The 27,517-nt window shown below is 46.6% G+C and overlaps 1 protein-coding gene across 2 annotated transcripts in view; it reads right to left on the reverse strand.

Annotated features, from left to right (window-relative positions):
- The window catches only part of LAMA5 (laminin subunit alpha 5), a 670,647-nt gene that overhangs the window by 34,385 nt on the left and 608,745 nt on the right, over positions 1-27,517 (reverse strand). The window lies entirely within an intron of this gene.

Raw genomic sequence — 27,517 nt, forward strand, 5'->3', positions numbered from 1 at the left:
ATTCCACGCTACTGTGGTACCTGGCGGTAACTAAGGGGCGGGCGATAGTGTTGGTGGGATTGTCTGGGGTAGTTGACTCAGTCTCTGTGCGTGCCGCCTGTGTTCCAATCTATCCGGCGTCATCCGCCCAGGTGCCGTGGGAGCTACCCCCTTGGGTCGGGGATATCCGTGTCCTCTCCGGCTTAGTCGTCCTTTTTCCGGTTTAGGTTTCCAGATTTGGTCTGTGGTGTTGAAGAGCCAGGTTTTTAGTGATTTCCTGAATTTTAGGTGATCTTCAGTGTTTATTTCTTTTGGGATGTTGTTCCAGGTTTTTGCGGCTAAGTGGTAGAAGGAGGTGCCTCCAAGTTTTTTCTTAAGGTATGGTTTGAGTTCCAGGCGGATTTCGTTGCTTGATCGGAGGGGTCTCGTTGGTTTGTAGACTTATTTTCTTTTGTAGGAATTCTGCTCCTGGTCTGCTGATTGCCCTGTGCGTTATGCACATTGTTTTGAAGGTGATGCGTTGTTTTACTGGGAGCCAGTGTAATGTTTTTAGGGGTGGATTGATGTGGTCCTCTTCTGGATAGTTTGAATAGTAGTCTTGCTGCTGCATTTTGGATCCGTTGCAGTTTCTTTAGGAGTTATTCTGGTATTCCAAGGTAGAGGCTGTTTGCATAGTCGATTTTTGACATGATTAGGGCGACAATAGTGAGTGTTGTGCTTGAAGGAGATTGTTTTGAACATCTCAACTGGACAGAGTTGGGGCATCGTCGCTCCCGCCAGTAATTCCGAGTGACTGCTTGGATGGCAACGGGATGTAGGACTCAACAAAGGTGGCGGCTTCCTCAGGCAAAGTAAAGTAGTATGTTTTATTAGTGTTGCAGGCGAAGCCTCGCAGGATATAGCATTGCGTAAGGCACTCCCGTTTGCGTAGCATTTTCTTGACACCTGTAAATGAGCGTCGCTCCTGTTGAACTGCCAATGTGTAGTCTGGGAATACCCAAGTGACACTGGAACCCAGCTTCAATTCCTGTTTGTCTCTCTCTGCTCGAAGCACAAAGTCCCTGTCCCATAGTTCATCAGTCCGGCTATAATGGGCCTAGGGTAGGCCCCTGGTTTGGGGCGAGGTGCTAGGGATCTGTGCGCCCTTTCAACTACGAACATTGCGGACCAGCCAGGGTCACCCAGCAAGTCTCTAATCAATTCCTCCACTGCTATTTCCATCGGGCCTTTCAGCGCATCTTCAGGCACACCCACTATGCGCACGTTATTGCGTCAGGATCTGGTTTCTAAATCTTCGCATTTGAGTTTTACTGTTCCTAGACCCTTAGCCATTTCTGGTAGTGTTCTGTAGTTTCTCAAGTGCATCTTCAGCAGTGCTGATCCGATTTCCGGTCTCCGTGATGCGAGTGGTTGCTTTCTCAAGCTGGTTCCTGGTTGCGGTTACATTTGCATGGATTCCATCAAGTCTATTGTTTAAGGTTGCAAAACCTTGTTGCATTGAGGCGAAAACCGCCTGAGGGTCCATGGTGGCTGGCGCGGCTGTGGGTGTGTTCTGTATCATTGATCCGAGGATAGTGATGGCCCCGTCGCTTGCTTTAGGTGTCTGCATAGTGTATTTCTCGATGGCACCTTACCCCTTTTTTGGGCGCTGCCCCTTTGGTCATTGTATGTCTTCTCACCGCAGTGTCCGGGATAAGCGGTGTATTCAGCAGGATATTGGATCTGTGCTCCAGAGACCCCGGTTTCTGGTCAGTAGGTCTGCAGTACGAGGATGAGCCTCGTTTCAATGGGAGTATAGGATTGTGATTCTGGTCTCCAGGCCGCGGACGTGGTATATTGCTGTGCCCACTATGTGCAAGGCGCCATTCCTCGCTAGGTACTGGGCATCCGTGATCTGTCCTGAAAACTTAACTATCACCAGCCTGTACGGTGATGGCCGTACCCTCAGCAGTCCATTATGTCTTGGGCTCAGCCTTCCTTGGGGAGTGGGGTGTATCTTATTATGGTCGAGTGGACGTACCGTGATGTTGTGGTATTCTGGCTGAGCTTCTTGCACTGGTAGGTACCCAAGTTTGAGAGTCTCTGAGGTTTATAGTGTTAGAATATGTCCAGTTGTCTAGCCCCTGCAGGCCTGAACTTCAGGGCCCTTCACTACAGTTGGTTCAATCAGTCACTGGATTAAACGCCCTATGGGTTGCGCCCAAGCTCTGGCTCTGTATCATACCCCGGGGCTCCCCGCATTGTTTTCCTTAGTGTAGGACTTGGCTCGTGATTGTGGCTGGTATCTTTTTGTCCCAGTGGGGGCGTTTGCTTCCAGCTAGTGCCCTGCCCACAAGGCGCAGTTAGTCTGCCCAGGTCGGGTGTGCCAGGCTGTTCGGTGGTCTTAATAGCAAGTGGTGTGTTCCTCTGCGCACGTGCCCATCGCTCCCTGGTAATCTGTCGTAGAAGTCGTAATAATAGGTTGTGTGGGGTAGGGGGCCTCTGTGTCTGTCTTCTGTGGTTATGTTGCAGCATAGTGGGTGAATCCCAGCGTATCATAGGGCGTGGGTAGTGTGCGAGGCCGTAGTGGTTCAAACTTTAAATATGTGCCTCTCAATTTTCAAGGGAGTCAGCCCTCTCAGCTGAGCTGAGTTGAAGGTTGCCTGCGGAGTCCCATCCGATTTGGGCAGATCGTTCAATTACGTGTGTGCCCCGGATTCAGTATGGCGTTCATAGTTTATGCTGGAGCGGGGAGGGATTCTAACATAACGTGCTTCCATAGCGAGGAGGACGCTCTGTATTGTTCCCATATTAGGAGATTAGTATGCCGCGTCCAAGTTATTCCGGCCGTCTGCCCCCTGCGGCCAGTGTGTGTTGATAGTTCGTCTGTTGGTTCTGGGGTGGAGGGGGGGACGGGGTCGGCCTCACCTTATGTGTTATGTCCATTGAGAGGAAACGTAGCACTATCAGCAGATCCTCCTACGGTAGCCGTGCATGTGCCGGCACTCTACAGTGGATTACTGGAGCGCCCGCATGCTCTTCAAGTCAGCATGCGTCTCGGCTACCGGTGACTCTTCACTTGCGCGGTCACTGGTCCCTCGTTATGCTGTGGCGATGACAGCGCTGCTGCATGCAGCCTCATGTAGTGAACTGGGCCAGCCGGGAGGCTTCTCGGGGTCACACCGAAAGCACAGTGTTACGCTGGAACCGCTGAGCCAAATTTCTCCATACTTGGTGGGTGGATAGGCAGGAGCTTCATACTCCTGGATATCAAAAACCAGGCTGTATTTTGCAGGATATTGTCTCCGGACCTCGGCTTGTCTGCAGAGCTAACACACTAAGCTCCATCCGGCAGCGTGCGCAACAGCACCCCCCGCCCCCTCTCTCTTCCTGGTTTATACATTTTATTTTCACCAATAAAGTTTGCAATACAATCAGAAATAAACAAGCTTCATAAAGTACAAACATGATCACAAGATTGAGTCCAAAAGAGAGGTTGATGGGAATTGGCTCAGGGAGTCAGGGGTGCCTCTCCCTTGTCTGTAGTTTTCCCTGGCTTGCAGTTTGTACATTTTAGGCCACAGCCTGCTTTCACTCCCTCCGATTGGCCTGTGTCCTTGGCAACACGACCAGGAAACGCCATTCTTCACCAGCCCTCTCAGGGCAGCCTGGCCCAGGCAGCCGTCAGCTAAGGGCCAGAGGCAAAGGGCAGCTCCGGAAGTAGCAGCTCCACTACGTGGTTGCTTGTGTTTGCCTGGGAAGCCTGATGCAGACAACCTACAGCGACGGGTAAGGTATGTGTGGTGTGGGTGAGGAGGGCAGCAATTACCCTACTCCAGAAATCCTCCAATACTCTTATTATCTGTTATCACGCCTAATTTTGTAAGGTAGCCATTTTGGCATGCAGTCAAAGTGTGTAAAATAGCTTTACTCTAGATGGAGCCTAAATTACATACGTTCGCCATACTTTACGCCCAAACTGTTGGTATAGCTTTGTTATATGCCTCTACTGTGCTCTGAGATTTAACTGTCGTGCGCCCCATAGTTAGTCATAATGTTCTGCACCATAGTTTATTTGTGATGAACGTTGCCACGCCCTGTAACTAACCATCGTAAGGCGATACTGGCAGGAAGCACAACCATTCCTGTGCTCCAGAAACCCAGCCACTCTTACACTATTACTACTCCAATGGTGCTGACATAGTTGGCCTCTAAGTTGAATTATGCTACCCTCCATAGTCGGCCATTGTGATAGGCCTCATAGTTAGCCATTGTACTGAATTGTGAAAGGAAACGTGTTGCATCTACATGTATACTGGGGGGCAGACGTCATGCACGCTTTAGATGTATTTTGCGGGTAATGAAATGTGTTACACCAATTGTATTTTGCAGGCAGGAAATGTGTTACAACAGACATATTAGGAAGATTACCAATGAGTTTCATTTGAGTAGATCTGTGAAGAATAGCCATGCATCACATCCCAATAGAACTGTGAAGGTTAGCCATGCGTCACATTTACATAGAACTGTGAAGATTACCCATGCATCACATTTAGGTAGATTTGCAAAGAACATCCATGCATCACATCTAGATAGAATTGTCAAGATTATCCAAGGTGGTCTCTGATCAAGACATGCTACCCTGATCTGCCTGGGAATTGATGCCATAACCACCTTCACCCGGGGAGCAGTATCAAGTATGCTTGGGTGGGTCTTTTCTCTTTCAAACATGCACTACGCTGTCCAATCAGATGAGCTCCCTAGCACTCCTAGCTCTCGGAAGGGAAATTATACCATATTATTCAGCAATTCAAACCATAAACTACGACAGGAATACCCATCCACCCACTATAAACAACTACCTGGGACCTGGAAAAAGGGCCCAGTGGCACTTATAAGTGAGCTTCAGCAATGGAGTGATTGTTCCACCTCAAGGGGATGCGCTCTGAATCAGGCACGGAATCTGGCAAGGCAAGCTCCTGCAAGTGACAGAGGTGCTGCCGCCTGTCATCAATACTCTAAACGCACACCAGATCAGGAACACTCCAACTCCCGCTGCATATAACACTGCCAGTTCAGAGACACCACTTACATCATGGCTTGATCTGTTGCTTCACCTTCAGGCTCACCGAGTACCGGTCTTCATACCTAGGATGTACTTGTATGTCCGATAGAACTGTACTGAAGTAAATGCAAACGGAGAAGGTGTCCTCTTAAAAGCAATCTACAGACCCAACAAGACACAGGGAGGACCATAGTGGCTGTTGCTGGTCCCGGAGTCCACTGAATACCAGTCATCTGATCTAGCTACGACTTGTAAGTCCGATAGAATAGTCCTGGATGTAACTGTGCAACGTGAAGGTATCTGCTAATAAACAATGGCTTTCTCAACAGGACACAGGGATGACCATAGACGTGCAAATCGCTTAACTAATCTAAAGATTATGAATAGGGCAACTCAACACCGATGACACTGCCAAGCAGGCAAAGACAAACTCAAGCCCGGTTATCAGAACAAACCCTGCGTTAGACAGAGAATCTTCGAGAAACAATGCTCAGAACCTCTAGAATAGATTCGGTCAGCTCAGCGGGGGCACTGGAAGGTAATCTGAAATAGGGGTCTCCCACCAATCTGCACAGACACTCACACATACCGATATGCTCACACTCGCCTCTACATCAACAAACAATAGAATGCAGCTATACCCTTCGATCAATTTCGGCTTAGCTGCGCACATACCTGCACACCTCCATGAACACCTCAACAGTCTTTAGAATGCAGCTATACCCCCACGAAAGAAAAATTGGCCTGGCTGCACGCAATCTCATACACAAGCTTCACGACCGCCAGAATGCAAACTCTGGAGGTCAACAGACGTGCTGCACACATTCTACTGACCTCACACAACCACTGCACCATGCCTCGTATTAGAGTACAGCTACACACCACATAAACCACGCTGGCTGCACACATACTGAGTGCACCCAAGCACTATTTACTACCCTACTCTCTCCACTAACTTGGACTTCTGTCCCAGAGGACGTTCAACCCACAGCGCTTTGACATCATGCTAATGGTATGTAAGGCGCTATACAAATGCACAATAACATAACTGCACCTTGGAGAAAATGTGTGTTGGAATTATACTTATTTCATTTGTGAAGACTTTTTGGCCAGATGAAGATATTTTCCTTACACAGTGTCATTTGTTTATAGTGTGAGAGTCAGGGTGGGACGTTTTGGACACAAGGACGGTTTTTCAGTTATTGACATCCTGACACAGACAGATCCTTAGTTCTGGTTTATAGATAGGGAAACTCCTCTTTAGCATAGGGTCAGAGAGGCATTTTTACAACCCCTTTTCTTTTAACAAATATCTTTGGTAAAAACCTGACACCCGTGTGTCCGGATCTCATGTCTGACCCCTCACAGTGCTCAGTACAAAAAGAAACTGGCTCCGTCTGCTTCAGTCACTGGTGCTTAAACAAACAGATCTATCGTCGTCAAGCTTCGGTGGATTGCATCCTCTCCTTTATCTCAGACCTTGCATATTAAGGGCATTCAAATGCACTCTTGCTGTACATACCTTTCGGCTTTTGGGGTATATCTCAATACCGATTCTTCTTCGTTCACGCTCACAAACCCAGTGATTAAGCGACATTTTGCAGTTTTTCTACATAGCTTTTCTCCCATCAAGCCTCTCCAGGCGAAACAGGACCTCAATGTGGTGTTCAATGCGCTCCGCCATAAACCATTAGAGCCCATGGCGATGGTGGACTTAAAATTGATCACCTGGAAGACTGGTTGGCCCCAGATAGGATTTTGGAAAAAGTATTTTACTCCCAATTTTTAGAATTAGAGAGCCAATCCAAATTTCAAGAGAGTAAAAATTCGTTTCCTCCTTCGCAAGAGAGTAAAAAATGTCTGACAACTATCCAATTTGCGCGGGAAATTAAAACTTGTTCGAAAAGATTAGTGACAAAACAGCTGTATTTCAAAGTGGTTCTAAATAATGTATTGCACCTGTGGAAACCATTTTCCCCATACAAGAACCTTGTAGATGCATAGTACCCAGCTTCATCTTCATGATACTTGGCACAAACTCTGTTAAGAGCTACTACAGATGCCAGCTAGTTAAAGGATAGTTCCTGGACTTTTTTTTTATTGTCCCTACGGTTCGGCCATGTGTTTTTAAGCATAACTCGGTAGATCGTAGAAAACTTTCCTATGGACCTTACCCGACTTTTCGTCCATTAACGCACTCGAACTCAGCTGCCATTTTCTGATAATCCTATCATTTCCCCCCCATCGACCTTGCTCACCTGCTTTTGTGGCACTAAATCAAATCCCCCGCCCCTGAGACTGACATCAGCAGACGCGTACCACCCATTTCCCAACGCCAAAGCACGTTTCGTGTCAACAATCGTTGCGCCCCAGCTAATGAAGTGTCGCCATGGAAATGGCAGGACGCCTCTTTCCTCAATAAGTATAAACACACCGTTTCACAACACGCAGCAGCAGATTTTCGATTCCATTACTCTCTCTGTGTTACTTTGAGTATTCTGTGACTCGTTTCTGTGCTCTGGTCAGCTACATTCGCCGCTTCTAGGCCTTGTGAACACCTGTACCATCTCTGTAAATTATTTTACTTTCTTTACCACACAATAGCTACAATAATGCCGTATATGTACGAGCCCGAGTACACCGAGGAGGAACTACTGGAAAGGCAAGCACGCGAAAACGATGGGGATTCGGACGGCAGTTGGGAGGACCAGTCAACGGATGAAGAGCCTGGACCATGTCGCATGGACGGCGTCTCCACCTGGTGCACGTGCAATCGGTGCGAGCTAATGCCAACTGAGGAGGAGAACTGCTGCTGCCGTGAAAATTCCGGGTGCTTGGCCTACATTTCGGAAGGCGAGCCAAGTCCGCAATGCATCACCGAGCTGCCAGAGTTCAGGGAAGCCTGCCTCTCACGGACCGTGTTGAGGATGATGATGATGGTGCTTATGCACGAACTTCGCGGCACTGTTCGTCCGCGTAATCCGAGTAACGAGTAAGTATACTCTGGTTGTGATGTCAGTGATGCCACTACTATTTCATGGTCGTCTCCCACATATAAAATTACATCTACATATCATTCGAATGCATGTAAATTGGTTCCATATTGTGCATTTTCTAGATAGAATTTTTTTCAAAGCAGAATGACATTTTTTACCTGAATCGACAGTGATAAGAAAGTTTTGTCATTTTAATACAGTTTGCATCTTTCATTTTCACAGGTGGTACAGGCTGGTGGCCTATCGTTGCTTCACTTGGTTGCTTCACGGGAGGCTCGGACACCGCGTTCTGAGAGTAATACCTGCCTGTGCGGTACTTGCCATTAGACAACATTTCCCCAGCGACAGTGGACAATACCGCGGATTTTCCCTGGATGTGCTGCAACCGGAACTTTACAATGTGTAATGTTTATTATTTATGTTCAATTGAAATTAAGATCTAAAATAAAACCCAACATATATTTTAACAATGGTTGTTTTGATTTTTTAAATGAATCTAGTGTGTCTCCATTGAATAGTCTTCCTGTGCCTTGTCTTGTCACACCACATGTCTCCGGCCAGCATACTCACTCACGCTGGCCGCCCACCTTCAATCCACATAACCGTTGAACCCATATGCAGCAGACATACATATGTTATTTTGCGGGTTGGCATCAAGCCTCCCGGCCTTGCCTCCTCCCCCAAAAATACTTACCACACCACTTTGTTCAAGCGTTGGCAATAAAAGGCCGTTGGATTTTATTGATACAAAACATGGTTATAGGTAAATAATCAATATGGTTGATCATAATAAATCATCCTTCTGGGCACCGGGTACAGAGATGACCCCCTCTGGCCCGTGCCGCCTTGCCACCACAGGCCAGCCTGCTGCTGACTAACTGCCTAGGCATCCAGGGTCTCCAGGGTGAACTGCACCCATATATTCTCCTGGGAGGGTGAGGTATTTATAAACTCACCCCCCTGCCTTCCATGTACTAGATCCTGCAGCCTGCCTCTTACATGCAGTTAGATGGCCTCTCCTTGGTGAGGCCCTGCGGCAAACGAGTCTTGTCTGCACGACCACCGCCCTAATCCACCCCCCCGCCCTATCAAAGGCAGTTCGCACCGGGGTACTTGCGCTGGCAAGTGGAGCTGTCAGGGAGCGATAAAGGCCAAGAGGTGCCAAAGACCATGTACACTTCAAAGTGGTCTATAGAGCATGGGTTGTTGTTCCCATGTCTACCTCCAGACCCCGTGTCTCCTGCCAAGCATCCCCCCTCACGCTGGACGGCCCCCTGCAATCCACATAAGTGTGTCTCCATTCACGAGTCTTCCTGTGTCTTGTCTGCACGACCACCGCCCCAATCTACCCCCCGCCCTATCAAAGGCAGTTCGCACCGGGGTACTTGTGCTGCCAAGTGGAGCTGTCAGGGAGCGATAAAGGCCAAGAGGTGCCAAAGACCATGTACACTTCAAAGTGGTCTATAGAGCATGGGTTGTTGTTCCCATGTATACCTCCAGACCCCGTGTCTCCTGCCAAGCATCCCCCCTCACGCTGGACGGCCCCCTGCAAACCGCATAATGCCACGACATATACACGTCATTCATTCACAAACACACCCCTGTTTCGAATTCTTTATAACCCACTTCATATTTCTAATGAGAACTTCTTTGCGCTTTGCTAGTCAACCCGTGAAGGTGCTGGTTATCTGCTCTTCGTCTCTGTGAATTTCCGTGACCACTTCGAGGAAACTCGTCAGTTTGCAACCTGTGAACTGCTCCCTGTTCTACGACAAGAAACTACTCTGATCCCTGCATCTAACTGTTTGTTCGTCAAGGTAAGGCCATGTACCATAATCATTTTGCGTCCAATTTCTTTTCGTTCAAGACAGTACATGCAAGTAACTAGTCACATGTTCTGAGTTTAGTCAAATTATTTTTCTATTTTTTTAAAGTTATTCAAATACTTATCCGCATGTGAATAACGTGTATAGTTCCAAGAACCAAAACGAACCTTGCATTGAACCTTTTATGTGTCATTTAATTTTTTAACACATTGGTATTCATAGAGAATTGTTGATCTTTACTTTTCAGAACTTTCCACAATGCCTGCCTGTTCCATTGGCGGTTGCCCTTCGAAGACCCATAATAAATCTGAAGGTACTATAATGCATGTTTTCCCTAAGACAATAGATCAGATAAGAGAATGGGTCCGATATTGCGGATATCCACCGTCTGAGCTTGAAAGTAGAGTCCTAGAAGTCTTTGCGGACAAGAGGGGTGATCGATACCGCATCTGCAGCAGGCACTTTAGCTCAGACATGTACTCCACATCATTGCTAATAAAGAAGAACACACCGCGAGCGAGGCGAAAATTGCTCTCAACCGCTATTCCCACTCTATTCGTCCACATCCCTCCACTGGTGAGTCAAGTTTACGTATTTATCTCTCGGCCTTGCGGTAGTGTGTAGCATTAGCTAACAATAATTTCCCCATTTATGTATCCACTCAATATGAAGGCGGAAGATTCTCCATCCGTGTCGTTATTGCAGTCATCAGCCACTTCAAGCACCTATCGGGTAATCTTACTTGGCTATTCTGCCACTGACTTGTTTTAGGCATGTAAATCAATAGTTTTAATTTATCGTGTAATTATTTTACCTAATGGTACACCCTTGTACTCGTCCTCTAGTCTTTGTTTTCAGTTATAATTATTGTTATCCAAAATAATGCAAGTACTGTCTTTGAGGGAGATGCTGAGGAGTCCAACGTATTGACGACAACCGTTGATGTCACTCAGATGCTCGAGGTACGTTTCCGGACAGTTCCATCGATGGAGATCATCAGATCTTGCATTCTTGTAGCGGGATTGTTACACACAATGTTTCTTTTGTTTTTAGCCATTGATATGTCCTTCTGTCGTCGCCCTCCTATGTGTCTTCTTTTTTCAATATTGTGTTCATTACTAATGAAAGTCCTATGTTTCAGGGAGTCGATGGAGCATTAGTCCAAGAAGAAGGGGGAGCATGCAGTTACGGGTCGGCGCAACAGCTTGCAGAAGTGTGCACCGCAGTTACATCGTCCCTTGATGTTCTTATGCATTTCTAGGTATGGATACTGACAGTTCGATCAAGTGAAATCATATGACGTGATTACATCCGCTATACTTCCTTCTTTATTAACGCAAGTACTATGTTTCAGGGAGATGATGGAGCTTCTTCTACAAGAACATCACCCCTAGTAGTTGATGCAGATCTCTGGGTGGTGAAACTTCATACGATCAAGCAAATCGAATCATATTTACATATCCATTATTTATTTTAGACAACTGATCATTTGTGCAGGTCTATTTAGATGAGCCGTTGACGCCTGCACAAAGTTTATGTTCTTTTTAACAAAATAGAAAACCATACTAATGCAATTACTGTGTTTCAGGGAGTTACTGAAGCATCATCTTCAATAATATCAATGGAAGTCTATGAGGAGCCCGAGGTATGGATCTTGACAGTTCCATCTAACTAGATCAACTATGCGTGAATAATTGTCATTTGAATGTTCTACACAAAGCGTTCATTCGTGTTTTGCTATTGAGATGTACGTGGGTATTGGTCCCCAAGTACATTTTGTGTTTTCAATATTATTATACATACTAATGAAAGTTCTATGTTTCAGGGAGTCGATGGAGCGTCAGTGCGTGATGGATGTGCTTATCATGAAAATATAGTCGTTGCAGCGCAAGAGGAAGTGGAGACATGCACACACGAGTCGGAGCAACAGCGTCCTGATGTTGAAGTTCGAGGCAAGAAAGTTTCAAAGAAAAGAAAGCAAAAGAAGGTTAGTGTCCTGGTCACTATATTATGTTGTTTTTCACTGTTAATAGTTCAATACTGTAAGCTGTGTTTAAACTGAACATCCCTTTTCCAATCTGTCCTCTAGTTGCGAGTGGGTGTACGAACTAGATCTACACAGACAGTGAAGCGAACGAGAGATGTTGCTTGTCAAACCTTTTGGCAGGGACTTGAGACTGGAGATGCATCGTGCCAATGGGAAGAATATGAAGTGATTGACAACGGAGCTATACCACCACCAGCCATTGATAGTGAATGTCCTCCTGGTAGTTCGGATGCAGTCGGAGATCAATTTACAGAATCCACACCCGCAAAAACTAAGACCGCGAGAAAGTTGAAGAAATTGTTTTATTCACCCATCGCCGGAGAAGGAACAGATGTTGCAATGGAAGAGAATGAAGTGGACGACAATGAAACACCATCAATATCACTGAACATAGCGGAAGACGATATCAGAGATTCTACCTTTCATGTGAGTGACATGTCCTCAACGTTACAGGCCGAACCAGCTGGGATGCAGAGTGACAGTATAAGGAAAGAGGCCAAATTCATTGTATTCGATAGTTGTTTGATTGATATTATTCGGATGAAATGTGGGCATTCGGTTGGTGGGGAAGTATGTGGGGAGCCATTGATTAATGTGACTCATGCAATTCGAGGCACTAACCTTAAAATACATGCCACCTGTACAAAATATCATCCTTTCTCATGGTCTGCACAACCCATGCTGGGGCAACTGCCAGCAGGCAATCTACTTTGTGCAGCGGCTGCACTTTTTAGTGGTTCAAGTTTTAAAAAGTTAGAGTCTTTCTTTCAGTTTGTGGGAATCCATTTCATTGCGAAAACTCAGTTCTACAAATACCAAACCGATTATCTATTTCCAGCCATTAGCGAAGCTTGGAGAATGGAAAAAATGTCTATTGATAGTACATTCGCGGGCAAACGGTTCAGGCTAGCCGGTGATGGACAGTGCGACAGCCCAGGATTTTCAGCCAAGTACTGCACCTACCACTTTCAGGACATGGAAAGTAAGAAAATTGTGAGTTCGGTGGTCGTGCAGGTGTCACAAAGCACATCCTCAGTGGCCATGGAGAAAGTTGGCTTTGTAGCATCATTGCAAGAACTACAATCGCGGGGAATGGTGATCGACCTGATAGCCACGGACAGACATGTTTCAATTGCCAAGACAATGAGAGAAGAGTCCAAAAATATAAATCACCAATTTGACATTTGGCATCTTGCAAAAACAATCAATAAAAAAATGTCGGCTGCAGGTAAAAAAAAAGATATGCAAGGTATTTCACAGTGGTCCAAGTCAATCAGCAACCATCTTTGGTGGAGCTCAAAAACATGTGGAGGGTCGTTGGAAATTCTACTGGAAAAATGGCGGTCAGTAATGCTACACTGTAGCAACGTTCACCGCTGGACCACAAACGAACATTTCCACAATTGTGAACATGGCCATTTGTCCACAGAGGAGGCACGGAAGAAGAAGTGGTTGATTCCTTCATCACCCACTCACAAAGCCATTGAAAAGATTGTATTTGATAAAGAGATTTGAGGGGACTCACGGAATTCTGCCACACAGGAGATTTGGAGGTGTTCCACAATATGTGCCTAAAGTACAGGCCAAAACGATTGCATTTTGGCATGGAGGGCATGATAAATCGGACTCTTCTAGCGGTCTTGGCACATAACCATAATGTTGGCCGTCAACAAAGTAGGACGACCGGAACTTTAGGGACGCTTCGCTACAATAAGGCCTTCACTAAAAGAAGTAAACAATGGGTGATCAAACCAGTGTTTGAGGATATGCAATATGAGTTTATTGAGAGACTTATTGTTGATGTCCTAGATAGGCACATACATGGAGTTGTGAACGAACCTGTGCAGGGGACAACTGCATTGCCACCCAACATTGCCTCTGTTCCATGTCCACCTAAAGCAGAGCTCATTGAGAAATACACATCACGGTTTAAATGATTGTAATTTGATTGTCTGTTCTCTCGAGTCTCCTCATGTTGCAGGCCCATTGAATATGTGTATCTATGTAATGTGTAAATAAAAGTGATTGCTCAGTGTACATGCAATGTGTCTCTCCACCCTTGCCCCTCCCTTCACCGTGCAGTAGTCCGAACCACCCGGGTGTCACCTGTGACTTTGCTCTCGAGTCTCCTCATGTCGCAGGCCCATTGAATATGTGTATCTATGTAATGTGTAAATAAAAGTGATTGCTCAGTGTACATGCAATGTGTCTCTCCACCCTTGCCCCTCCCTTCACCGTGCAGTAGTGCGAACCACCCGGGTGTCACCTGTGACTTTGCTCTGGAGTCTCCTCATGTCGCAGGCCCATTGAATATGTGTATCTATGTAATGTGTAAATAAAAGTGATTGCTCAGTGTACATGCAATGTGTCTCTCCACCCTTGCCCCTCCCTTCACCGTGCAGTAGTCCGAACCACCCGGGTGTCACCTGTGACTTTGCTCTCGAGTCTCCTCATGTCGCAGGCCCATTGAATATGTGTAGCTATGTATTGTGTAAATAAAAGTGATTGCTCAGTGTACATGCAATGTGTCTATCCAACCTTGTTCATTTGCGCATTAAATTAAACCAAACAGTAATATAAATCATTTTTCAAAAAATATAGAATGTCTCCGTATTTATGGTTCTCTGGGGCTGCAAAGCACGCAGACAAAATGCAAAGATGGAGTGTAAATTTCAAGTCCTGTGAGAGGGCCTTACACTGAATGTAGCTAACTAGGAATGTGTGCTCGTTCAAAGTGAAGGTCAGCTGCTTTGATTTTTTGCTCGGGTGCTGGAATGGCCCACGACTCAGTATAAGGTTCTATTGTTATTTGACCTTGACAGGCCGGGACCATCCCGAAAGACTTCTTTTTGGGGGTGTGGTGCAATAACGTAAGAAACGATAATGAATAAAATTTCAGAAACGATAGCCATTTAATGTTCGTTCATTAGAAGAAATAACGTCGGCATAGAAGGAGTTGTATTTCGGGGCTGCCCTACGCACAGACACAATGGAAAATGCAAATATAATGTAAGTAACTCTTTAGATGAGTTTATACCGCAATTTAATTACTATACAGTAGCTTTAAAGACGGGTTAAGTTGTACTTGTTCGTTCTATGTGGCACATTGTTTTGTACCGCGCACTATCTTGAGGAGAACCATCTCCTTTTACGGAAGCACCTCAAAACCTTCCTCTTTGCTTCTGCTTTCTCTCTCCCTCTCCCCTGCTACAACTGGTCCACTGTCTGCGACCTCGGTCCTGGGCCCTTCCACTCTCCACCTGCACTGCCTCGCTGTCAACCCCTGCACTGGGGGACTGTCTCAGTATCCTACAGCCCCCCCTTCCCAGCACTTGTTCTGCACTTACCTTGCACTCGCCACCAGCTGGCCCTATGTATTTATTATTTTATGCTACTTACCTTGTACTCCACTTCCCCCCTCCCCTTCCCCTTGCACTTTTACCTTCCCCCTACCCCTGCACTTGCGCGATCTGAATGACACCTGGCCTAGTAGGATCGTTGTCTGTCTTCTCCTTGTGCCCCCCCCCCCTCCCTGCCTCGCCTTGAAACACTTGTGTATAGGCGCGTTGCAAATGCCATATTATATCATATCAGTGACGAAGTGGTCCACTGGTGCTCAGGCGGCTCTGAAAAAGGCAGAGGAGAGGGGGTGGGTTACTGGAAATAACGTATAATACCCAGTTGCACTGTCCTAGCTATGAAATAATTTCCCGACCTAATATATAAAATGAATAATTTTAATAAAGATCTGATGGTGAGACTAATTTCATTTTTTATGTTTTTAAAACAGGTACATCCTTCATTATTGTATGTGTCACGAGTACCAGACACAGGCGGATGGCTTTTTCAACCGCCAGTTGCTTCTCCGCGTGAACAACGTTACCACCCTGACCATTTTATGGGACGATCGCCAAGTACAAGTATGCCCTTACGCGGTACTAACGGCTAGATGCAACATACAGACCGTTGTGTTGGCCTAGTGCCTCGTTGTTGGAACAGCCATGCGATTATCAGTGCGACCGAAGAGCTTATTTTATCGTAAACCAACACCCTGTGTACTGCACACGAACATCGCTTGCCTCAACTATTTTGGATCGAGAGCAACGAAAAATGCAAATCGCTGAATATTCTCTAAACATTTGATGTCCAATAAATGTACTTTGCCAAATGTACAATCTTGCCGTTTGCTTTTAAACCACAGTTTCATATTCCGAATTGTGGCGCTGTATTGTGAGATGATCTAAGACCCTGTGTACAGCAAAGGAACATCGCGTGCCTCAAAACGAACTTTTTGGAACGTGAGCAAATAAAAATGAAAATCGCTGAATATTCTCAAAACATTTGATGCCAAATAAATGTACTTTACCAAATTTACAATCTTGCGGTTTGATTTAAAAGTACAGTTTCATATTCCCAATTGTGGCGCGCTGTGTTGTGAGCCGATCTGTGTTGATTTCCGGGTTCTGTGTGGAGTCGCGTAGAAGACGCCTGGGCGCGTTTGCCTACGCAGCACAGTCACGTCACGGATAGAGGCAGGGAATATGAATGTTTTGATAAAGTCTGTTTCAGGGGCGGGGGATTTGATTTAGTGCTGCAAAAGCAGGTGAGCCAGGTCGATGGGGGGAAATGATAGGATTATCAGAAAATGGCGGCTGATGGACGAAAAGTCGGGTAAGGTCCATAGGAAAGTTTTCTACGATCTACCGAGTTATGCTTAAAAACACATGGCCGAACCGTAGGGACAATAAAAAAAAAAGTCCCGGAACTATCCTTTAAATCGGGTGATTCATAAATCAAGTCCCTCACTCTCACTCTACCAGCATCCCTTCTCTGCCTCTCGGGCCTACTGTTGCTGCCTAGCACTACCTGCTTGACAGTCCATCTCTCCTTCCTTTTGCTACTCGGTTTCCCCTGTCTCCCAGTTTTATACTCTGTCTCTCACCATTAAGTGTTGCAATGCCACGTTTTGCGGTCTGTTTCTCTGTCATGTTTTATTTTACTGTTGGGCTGGGAATTATAGAGTTGGAGGTTTGTCTGACCAGATGCAGCACTTGCTTGAATGCCTATGATTTACCAACACTGTATGCCATTACAAGTATAAGAGCCCACATGAGCTGTGTGCTCGGAGTCATTACAAGAATAGCAGCCAAAATGAGATGTCTCTGTTCTGAGCCATCACAGGTATAGCAGCCCTGATGAGGTGTGTGTTCTGAACCATTACAAGTAGAGCATCCCGGAAGAAATGTGTGTTCTGAATCACTGAACATTTAGTAGTCCTTTTGATAAGTCAAAAGTTAAGTAAGGAATACATTACTCACCGTACTCATTTCTGGTGCTTGTATCTGCTTAGATCACATGCTATGCATAGGCCGACATCTAGTGGAAGCTGTAGAGTATTACAGTTTTCGAAACTCGAATAGGGACTTCGACAGGGCATGCCAGTAATACTATCCCTAGTGTGACGTCCGCTGGACCCATTATCCCTCATGCGTCGAGGTCCCTCAGATTGTTTTTCTTCTGACATGAGGTAGCATGAGTTATGTGAGTACAGTTGTGTCCAAGCAGACATATGTAGAAGCTCGTATAACATCTATGCACCTTCTCCGGGAGGAAGGGTGGGCGCATGTAAATCTAAGCAGATACAAGCACCAGAAATATGATTAAAGTGAGTAATGGATTCCTTCTGTTGCTTGTGTAATCGGCTTAGATCACATGCTATTCATAGATTAGCAAGCAGTGTTGCGAGAGGGTGGTGGGTTCTGAGAAGGAGTGACGGCAAATAGATGTTTTAGAACCGCTTGTCCCACCCGTGTATGCGTCTTGGAATGTTTGTCAATGCAGTAGTGCTGAGAGAAGGTGTGACCTGAGCTCCATGTGCGGCTTTGCTAATGCTGTCTAAGGGGATGTTTGCAATAAAGGTCAAAATAGCCCTAGCGCCCAGTGTGGAGTGGGCTCTTGGTGTAGAAGGCAGTGTCTTGTTTGATAATGAATAGCATAATTGTATACATTTGACTATCCATCTGGAGATGGCTCTTTTGGATACGCGCTCTCCTGGTCTGCCTGAAGCCATGGAGACAAACAGTTGATCAGTCTTCATAAGCGGTTTGGTTTCATTTACGTAGTAGAGAACCGCCCTCCTCACATCTAGTGTGTGGAGTTTGACCTCAGCTGAGCTAGTTGGCTTCTGAAAGAAGGCCGGAAGCTCGATTGGTTTACGTGGAATTTGGAAATGAATTTGGGGGAGAACCTAGGGCGAGTCCGTAAAACCAATTTGTCTTTATGGATGATAAAGAACGGGTCCTGCACTGACAAGGCTTGGAGTTTGCTGACTCTTCTTATGGAAGTAATAGCCACTAAGAAGGCAGTTTTATAAGTAATGTGTTTAAAAGTAGCTTGATGCAAAGGCTCGAAGGGAGGGCCGTCAGTTTTGCTAGCACTACATTGAGATCCCAGCCTGGCGGGGGATTAGCGATTGGAGGGTGTAGTCTCTTTACTCCCTCCATGAATGCTTTAATAACTGGCACTTTCCACCATTAGACTTTAATAATAATTTCGCATTTATATAGCGCTACGAACCCTCAAGTATCTGAGCGCCGCTTATTATTACCCACGGTGTGTGGTGCTCATTTATCGACCTCGGAAGGATGAAAGGCTGAGTTTGACTCTGCCGGGATTCAAACCTGCGTTAGCAGGCTCTGCACGGATGTCGAATCGAGCGCTCTAATCGCTGTGCCACTTGACCGGCTACTTTACTTTGAGAGGTGGTGTAGGCTGATAAAGCTGCTAGGTGGACTTTTAAAGAAGTAAGGACCAACCCCGAATCCAACAAGTGGAGCATGTATGTTAGATATTGGGTTCTATTGGGTTGATTTTTTAGATGGCACCAAATGACAAATCTCTTCCACTTGAGGAAATAAGTGTCTGGTGTTTGGTTTCCGTGCTTCCTTTAGGATATCCATACACCGCTGTGAAAGATTGCGATGTCCGAACTCTAGAACTTCAGGAGCCATACTGTCAAGTTCAAAGAGTGAGGTTGTGGGTGTATCGTCCCCCCAGTGTTGAGTCAACAGGTTAACCTTTTACGGGAGCTTGATGGGATTGCACATCGCCAGCTTGCGCAGATGTGGATACCACTGTTGTCTCGCCCACATAGGAGCAACTAGGATGAGCCTAAGCACATTTCCCTGACCAGCTCATCCATAGGGCGTTCCCCCTTGGAGTCTGGTTGGGGGAACCTGGACGCGAAGTCTGGGCATTGCTCGTTTTCTCTTGTAGCAAACAAGTCTGTAGAGGGGTAGCCCTATAGAGAGAATATGTGGTCTACCACATCCATGTGTAGTTGCCACTTGTGTTCTTCTGGTAGAGGATCTCTGCTGAGAGAGTCCCCCTAGAGTGTTGAGTACCCCTGGAACATGTTGAGCGGACAGGGACATCCCTCATTTGAGTGCCCACCTCCATATTCTCTGAGCCAGTTTGGACAGATTTGGAGAGTGTGTACATCCCGGTTTGTTGACATAGAATATTGCGGTGGTGCTGTCTGTCAGGACTTGTACCGACTGGTTTGTTAGGCGGTTCTCGAAAGCTTGCAGTGCTTTGAAGATCGCCAATAACTCTAGTAGGTTGATGTGGTTCTGTGCAGTAACTTGTGACCACAGGCTGTGGGCTGAAGGTAGTGCCCCGCCACCAGGAAGGTGACACGTCTGTTGTGACGACCGCTAGCGCTTTCAGTTCGTGGAAGGGTTTCCCCTTGAGCAGATTTTCTCTGACCACCAGCATAGGTTTTGAACCAGTGTAGACGAAACAACTACTTGATCGTCCCACTGACCACTTGCCTGAGACCATTGTTTCGCCAACCATTCCAGCATTGGTCGCATGCGCAGGCGCGCGTGGGGGAACAGGTAAATGCACAATGCCATCATGCCTAGCAGACACATAGCTTTGCCTATGCTTATCGGGAGACCGGCTTGATACTGGGGTATTTGCCGAAGCATGTTTTGTACTCTTTCCATGGATGAGAAGGCTGCTCCTAGGAACTGTTTTGATGTCTTTAGTACCAGACTTGACTTTTTCTCGTTTATTGAGAAGCCCAATTGGAAGAGAAGGTCTACGGTTCTTTGCATGTTTATCTTGCAAAGATGGTAGGATTCTCCCGTGATCAACCAGTTGTCCAGGTAGGGGTACACTGGGATTTCCTCCCTGTGAAGGTGCACCACCACCACTTCCAGTACCTTGGTGAACACCCTTGGAGCCGAGGCTATCCCGAAGGGCAGCACTTTGAACTGGCAGTGCTGGTCTGCTACTTTGAATCGCAAGAATCTTCTGTGCTCTGGGAACATTGAAATATGAAAATAAGCATCTTTCATGTCCAATGTTGCCATGTAATCCCCCCGTTTTAACAGAGGGATTACTTCTTGTAGCGTTACCATGAGGAATTTTTGTGGCTTGACAAACTTGTTTGCAGGGCGCAGGTCTAATACTGGGCACATGGTCAGATCTTTCTTTGGAACAAGTACGTTGAATAAATACCCTTGTTTACCTCGTTGTTCGGCAAAATTTTGATGGCGTCCTTGAGGAGTAGAGCTTCGACTTCCTCCACCAAGATGAGTTGTTCCTCTCTTGATGGTCTTTTCTGGCGCGGGGTGGTCGGGGGGGAGGTTTGATGGAATTCCCTGGAGTCTTATGCAGTAACCTCCCGCTACCGTCGATAACACCCACTTGTCTGATGTTATCACCTCCAATGAATGGGTGAAGTGTGAAATTCGCCCCCCGACTGGGGAGGCATGGTAGGGGACTAGTAGCAGGCGTCATTGCGTGGAGGGTGTTCCTCCACCTCTGGTGGGGGATCCGCTCCTCTTTCCGCGACCTCGGCACTGTCCCCTGGGATAACGTGAGATAACCCTGAGATGCCTGTTGGTTATTGTTCCATGAGGAACCCTGGCTTTGACTATAGCCGATGCCTTTTTGTGCATTTTGTCCACGAAACCACCGAAAATTATTGCCTCCTCTTTGGCTTGTTTGTTTGTTAGTTGGTCAAGGGACTTGAGTGTTTCATATTCATCCTTGGCGGACTTCAGCACGTCCTCAACTGACTTTCCAAATAAAACATTAGGCTCAATAGGCATGTTGAGCAGGGTAGCCTGTGTCTCCAATTTGAATCCAGACTGCCTAAGCCAGGCATTGCGATTGTGGATTGTCGCCTCAGCAATAACGCGTCCAGTGTTATCTGCTGCATCGAAATTGTTCTTCAGTAGGACGCTTGCTGTTGCTCTGCCTTCACAGCCACAAGGGAGAGCTTAGATTTGAGTGGTTCCGGTGCTGATTCTGCAATAATAATAATAATAATAGGTATGTTCATCTGGGTACTCATCAGCTCCTACATCTAGGTCGTAACGGCCAGTGGAGAAGCGTGGTGCCTTCTGGACTGGTTCTTCATACAGTTCCTCTTGGGGGTGATATCTCTTTCCTGACGGGTGTGTAGACAAACGGGACTGCAAGGCTACAGGTGAAGCCTTAGAGCTTGATGCCTGGGTAGTGGGAGGCGTTTTTGCTAGCCTTTGAAGAGCCTGGGGGTGTCCTTTGAAATTTTTTGCAAGAAAGGTCATAAGTTTCATAACCCTATCTATATCCTGGCCAGACCAGTTTGCTGAACTGGGGATAATCTCTGGGTAGGTAGAGGCAGGGGTTGAGGGGGTAGGTAGGCTACTGTAAAACTCCTCCTCCTCCATGATAGGATCAGGCTCATCCTCCTTTATAGGATCAGGATCCGGCTCTTCCCTAGGTTTGTCCCCTTTATCTTGCCTGTCTGTGCTCCCTTCTTTCTGAGTGGAATCCCTGGATTTATGTTTCTCCCTATGATCTGTGCTCTTAGAAGCTGACTTTTTAGAGCTAGAGAATGTAGTAGGGGCCTTGGGGACATGTTTCTCCACTGGACGGGACAGTCCCGACTCCCTGGGCTTTTCACCCGGGTGTGGGTCGAGTTTCAACTTTCGGGAACAGCTTGCGCCGCGTCCTTCGACGTTGGAAGGCTGAGAGAGGGAGTTTTATGTCCGGCGTCTTTTGACTTAGCCGCTCGGGCTGCCCAGAGGACCGTGAATCCTAAGATTCTCCCTTAGATTTCGGCTCTTAGCGTGTGACACTCACATTGCCACGGGGTATGTGCTGGTGTGGGGGAGTGTGGTGCCTTTGTCTCCGGGTGTCATCCCCACAACAGGACTGCTGGCCTGTCTGCTAGGGTCGGTGGCTTGCACCGGGGAATGCGGAGGTTTCCCCATCACCCTCACCGTCCAAGAGGACGGCATCGCTGCCGCCGCTGGAAGCTCCTTCGATATCCATGGCGGCCTCGGCCTGCATGGCGTGATGGGCCCAACATTTCTTGCTTCTATTTTTGCGGGTCTTGGGTCGGAGCAGTTTACAGGCCGACAATGAGCCTCGTCGTGGTCCCGATTCAAGCAAAGGTTACACAGCCTGTGCTTGTGGACCCATGTGTACTTTTCATTGCAGGACGGGCAGAATTGAAATTGCCTACGTTCCATATTGGGAGTTGGCAGCCGTGTGACCCAGGGAAGGGGTGGGAAAATACATGTTATGACCACCCCCTACTCTCCCTACTTTAAGGCTTAGGCCCAGTGGGCCTTCCGAGGCTGGGTGGTTCCGTCGAGATCTCCGTTCGACGGTCAGTCCTGTCCTTTCTTTGCTGCGTCGAGGCACAGCGTCGATGCACAGCGTTGACAAAGGACAGAAGATAAACTAATATTAAACACTTTATAAGTCAATGCGTAAGCTGAAAATGCACTCCGCTTATTAGCAACCGCTCACAGTGGTGGAAAATAATAATCTGAGGGACCTCGACGCGTGAGGGATCATGGGTACAGCAGACATCACACTAGGTATAGTATTACTGGCACGCCCTGTCGACGTCCCTTTTTGAATTTCAAAAACAACAACTGTAATACTCCGCAGCTTCCACTAGATGTCGGCCTATACATAGCATGTGATCTAAGCAGATTACAGAAGCAACAGAAACTCTGCTACAATTGAATGTTACCTGCATCTTAAATGCATCTCTCTGATGCAGACTCAATAACTCACCTATGAACAGGATTTGAATAGGTTACACGATACTCTCTGCAGCAGGGTTATTGAGCCACTGAGTTGTCTTTCCCAACAGGCTGTCTTTCCCAACAGGCTAACACAGAAGGGCACATTTGGTTAGGGCACTGTGAGGCGTTCCTGATATAATGGTCTTGTCAAAAGTTCTAAGCCTGTTTGGACTATCCTACATTAGTCAGGAAATTCATAATGAGGATTTGAAATGTGCTCGATTTTTCAAAGTGGGAGTCGGTAATCTGACATGGGAGAAGCAGAGGTTTTGAAAAGTGCAAGACTGAGTAGAAGGTATTGAAGTGTATGACGGCAACGTCATCTTCTCACACTGTCGGAGGTTGGTGGGAAGAGCTCAGACACTGTTCTTGCTCAGTACATTAGCTCGCTGCAGAAAATGCCAACACATGTTCGTGCTTTAACAGCAGCTCTTTTTAAGAAATTCAGGTACTGTCCCAAAACACAGCAGTCCTGCTAAGAAATGTGGGCATGATGCAATCAGCCCTCCTGTGAATATTTGGCATTGTGCCATGACTTGCGTATAGCAGTCCTGTTGAGAGGTACAGGTACAATCTGTCACTGAAAATATATACAGCACTGCTTCTACCTGTATCCTTTATTCCTGCTTGCGGTGGGTGGTCAGAAAAGGAGTTAAAGTTCAGACCCACATTCCTAGCTATTTGTTGCTCTCTAAGAAAACAAACTATGTATAGTGCTCTTTCATGCACGCAAGCACAGGCAATCTTAAGACAAAAAAAAAAAACATCTTCATATAGAACACCAAATAAGGTTTTTCCTTTCCACAAAAGCCAAACAACTGCTTGCTGGGAGGCACCCCTAAAAACTTAGAGATCAAGAACCCCAATTCATTGATTGCAATTGATGTGCTTCTGTGATGAAAAGAATACACAGTATGAAATGCCCATGCTGCTGCAACTGTGCTGCCTCTATTAAAGCGGATTAAGACCAATGAAAATGAAGCAGAAATGCAGCCGTCGTTTAAGACAAATTTAATTTTACACAATACTACCTGTATCATAAAGCAAAGTGAAATGCATGTTCACGATTCAAGATGCTTTAATAACACTGTAACCTATAAAATGCAGGCAGTTGAATAAAAGGAACAAAACACAAATTCCTTTTTACTTTACTCGGAAAGTATTACCTTGATAGAATCATTAACAGAGGAGAGTGTTAAAAAAATGAAACGGGACTCATCTCAGTTGCCTCTTTCAAGGAACTGTGTGGATTGCTTAAGTAAAGAGTGCATTTGTAAGCTGTTGCTGGCCAGGCTGTCACCACTGAGCTCCATGATGTATGGGGGTCCTGCCATAAATAGGCTGTGTAAGTGGTATGCAAGGAACAATTAAAAGGGCTGTATTGACAAGATTTCTGTGCATAAAAAAGGCCTTATATGCACCTTATCTGGAGGGCTGAATGGAAGGCCGCCTTGCTGGTCACCATCACTTCAGCAAGAAGGCTAGGCGAGTTGCAGGCCCTCTATTAAAGAACCCTTTATGTCCTTCCATAGGGATAAGGTGCTGATGCGCACACAGCAGTCTTTCCTCCCTAAAATTATTTTGGAATTTCATATTCATCAATCTATCACTGTGCCAATGTTTTTCCGGACCCTTAGTCAGAAGCAAAGTGGGTCCTACACAACCTTGAAGTCAGGAGAGCTCTCAAATTCTATCTTGGTAGGACAAAGAACTTCAGAGCTTCTTCTCACCTTTTCGTGACATTCACAAATGCAAAAAAAAAGAAACAGGCATCTAAGGCCACAAGTTCCAGCTGGATAGTTTCCAGCATTACGGAAGCCCACACAGTGCAAGGCCTACACATGTCCCCAAAGGAATCTACGCACCTCTAGCGTGGGATAAAGCAGCCTCTGTGGCTTTCTAGAAATATGTTCCCTGGGAAATCATTGTCACAGCAGCCACTTGGGCCTCTACTTCGGCATTCTGCAAGCAGTGTCTTGACCTCAGCTCTAGAGATGACAGTTTGGTGAAGTGGTCCTTAGAAAGCTTTTCAACAAGCAGCGTTTAATCCAGCCACCCACTGTCTATACATCAGTGCATGTGAATCTCCCACAAGTATCAAGGAAAGGGTACAGGACGTTGGAGTCATAAAATGTTACACGCCACAGTGAATAACATACTCCTAGTCCATAGTACCTCTTAGGGAGAATGTTCAGTTTCTGTGCTAATTCCCTTTAGCCTGAGAGACCCCCAGCACGTTTGCTCGACTATTAATCTCCGAGTGAGTGGGACTTTTTACCACTCACTCTTTCTGTGACTGGGATTTTTTTTTTCACTGTTTGTTAAACTCCATATGTTTAATACAGGCATCTGCTTTTTGCTTTATGACACCCAGCACCCTATGTGCAGTGCCACTGAAAAGTCAGTTGGACGTCTCTATGTTTAAATACATCTTATTGTGAGAACTGCTGTTCCCAAAAATAGTAGGATAACTTATCTTGCTCATTTTTTGTGGGTCCAGCACACACCACCTTATGTGGGGTGTGGGGTGGTGCAGGGTTACATTCTAACTTCTTCACCCACTCATGTCACTTTTTGTTACACTGACAAACTTAAATGGCTGGTGGCAGTGGTTACTTATTACTACCTTTTGTGCAGGTTGCCAACAGGCTGATTTCTCAGCTGCAGTAAAGCACACATGGGTGACCATTTTCTCAAAATGGCCCCAGTCTTCTTATTTCACAATTCAATTGTCAGTTCCTTCTGTGCTTTTTGTCTATCATTTAAAGTAAGTTTGAGTCCTTTGGGAGTTTTGCCTCTGGCAGGCTTCAGCCCTGAAGCCTGCCCAAGCTCCATTGTGTCTGGGAAGGCAGGAAGTGAGGTAGGAGCCTGAAACATCACTGTCATTTGTCTGTAGGTATGCCTGGCTGAAACCAGTTCTAACTTGGTGGCTGGCTGTCCTGCAGCACAGCCACCCCCCCCCCTACCTCTCCCCCACCCCACAGGTGATTGACAGCTCTATGAGTGTGAATGAATGGGTTCCAGCATAAAAGGCAAGGATTTTGGGACCACAGGCAGAGTCGACCACTGGAACAAGGACTCTAAAACAGAAGATGACCGCGGAAGCCCTGGTGAAGCCATGCAGCTGTGCTGGCCCCGTTTTCAAATCGACTGGGAAGATCTGCCAAGGACGACTCCCTCCCTTAGGCCGGTCTCACCGGCTAGCCTCAAGACTTTCATTTTGGGCCATCCGCTGACTTGCTGCGACTTTCCTGGCCTGCAGAATTCCAATACACGGGGTACCTGGACCATTATCGAGTGCATAGTCTTCAGACGATTGAATCCAGCTGCAACTTTTCAGGCATCGGCGTGGACATCCAGAGGCAGGAATTCTTCACTAAAAGTCACCTCCCCAGAGTTCGGGACCGAGCAATCAAAGAGAATCCAACCAGCAATATTAGTTTCTTCTTGGTGCTTAGGAAAAGGTGCCAAAACCACAAAGAGCTTCTGGAGTGAACTGAATCCATTGCTGCCGACCCCTTCTCCCGAGTGCTGCTACAGAAGCCCGTCTCCATGTTCATTTTGTCTTTGGCGGGATTCACGAGTGAAGCCCGCCTCTGGCACCACTATGTCTGGCAGGGGCAGGCAGTGAGGGAGGTGTCCGAAACTCTGTGCTTAATCCCCTTGGTTAGAGGAATGCACCCAAAGGTGATTGGCCGGCTGGCTGTCTGATTGGCAGCTAGGCTGGAATGAATGGGAGAAACTTGTATAAAAGGCGAGGCTTTTTGGCTTGGAAGGCAGAGTCGACCACTGAAAGAAGAACTTAAGAAAGACGCCTGCTGCAACTCCTGGAGTGTTGGTTTGCATGGTGAAGCCCTGCTGCTGTGCTGAAGCTCCGAATTTGCCTTGATTAGAGAAGCCCTGCAAGTACGACTTCTCCCTTTGAGTTGGTGGGACCAATCAACTCCAAAGTAAGCTCGCTTGACATCCTCTCGAAGCTGGTTGCATTCCCACTGCAGTTGCTGTTGGAACCGAAGAGCCAGGGAGAGGAACACCAGATTGTGTGCGTTGCTTTTACGTCGGACCAAAGCACTAGGAAGATCCTCCAGACTTTCCTGTTGCAGGACTGACCTGAGCCACCTCAACAGAGTGCTGGACCCCAGAAGCAAGGAAAGTCTGAGGTGGTATCCGAGAACTGCTGTGTTGCTATTTCCTGCCAGATGCGAAGAGTTGAAACACTGAAGAACCGCTGAATTGAAGTTTGCCCATTGCTGCCGCTGACCGTCCCATTGCAGAGCAGGAGTTCCCAGACGTCCTCCCTCCTGTCCCCATGACAGAGGCTCAGGAACAACAGGATCTGCAGAGCTGTACAGGAACAGAAGCCAGCTGGAACCATTTCTTCTAACCAGAGGTACTGTAAAGTCTAAGAAAACTTACCTCTTGTTGTGTAGCCTTGCTTGCTTTCAATTGAGACCTGTCTTGGTTACCTTGCAGTTACTCAAACTTTGCCCCTCAAAAGCCTCTCAGCTTGTGGCCCTTCAAAACAT

The sequence above is a fragment of the Ambystoma mexicanum genome, chromosome 3p (genome assembly GCF_040938575.1).
Source record: "Ambystoma mexicanum isolate Mex_15411 chromosome 3p, UKY_AmexF1_1, whole genome shotgun sequence".
NCBI classification, from domain to species: Eukaryota; Metazoa; Chordata; class Amphibia; order Caudata; family Ambystomatidae; genus Ambystoma; species Ambystoma mexicanum.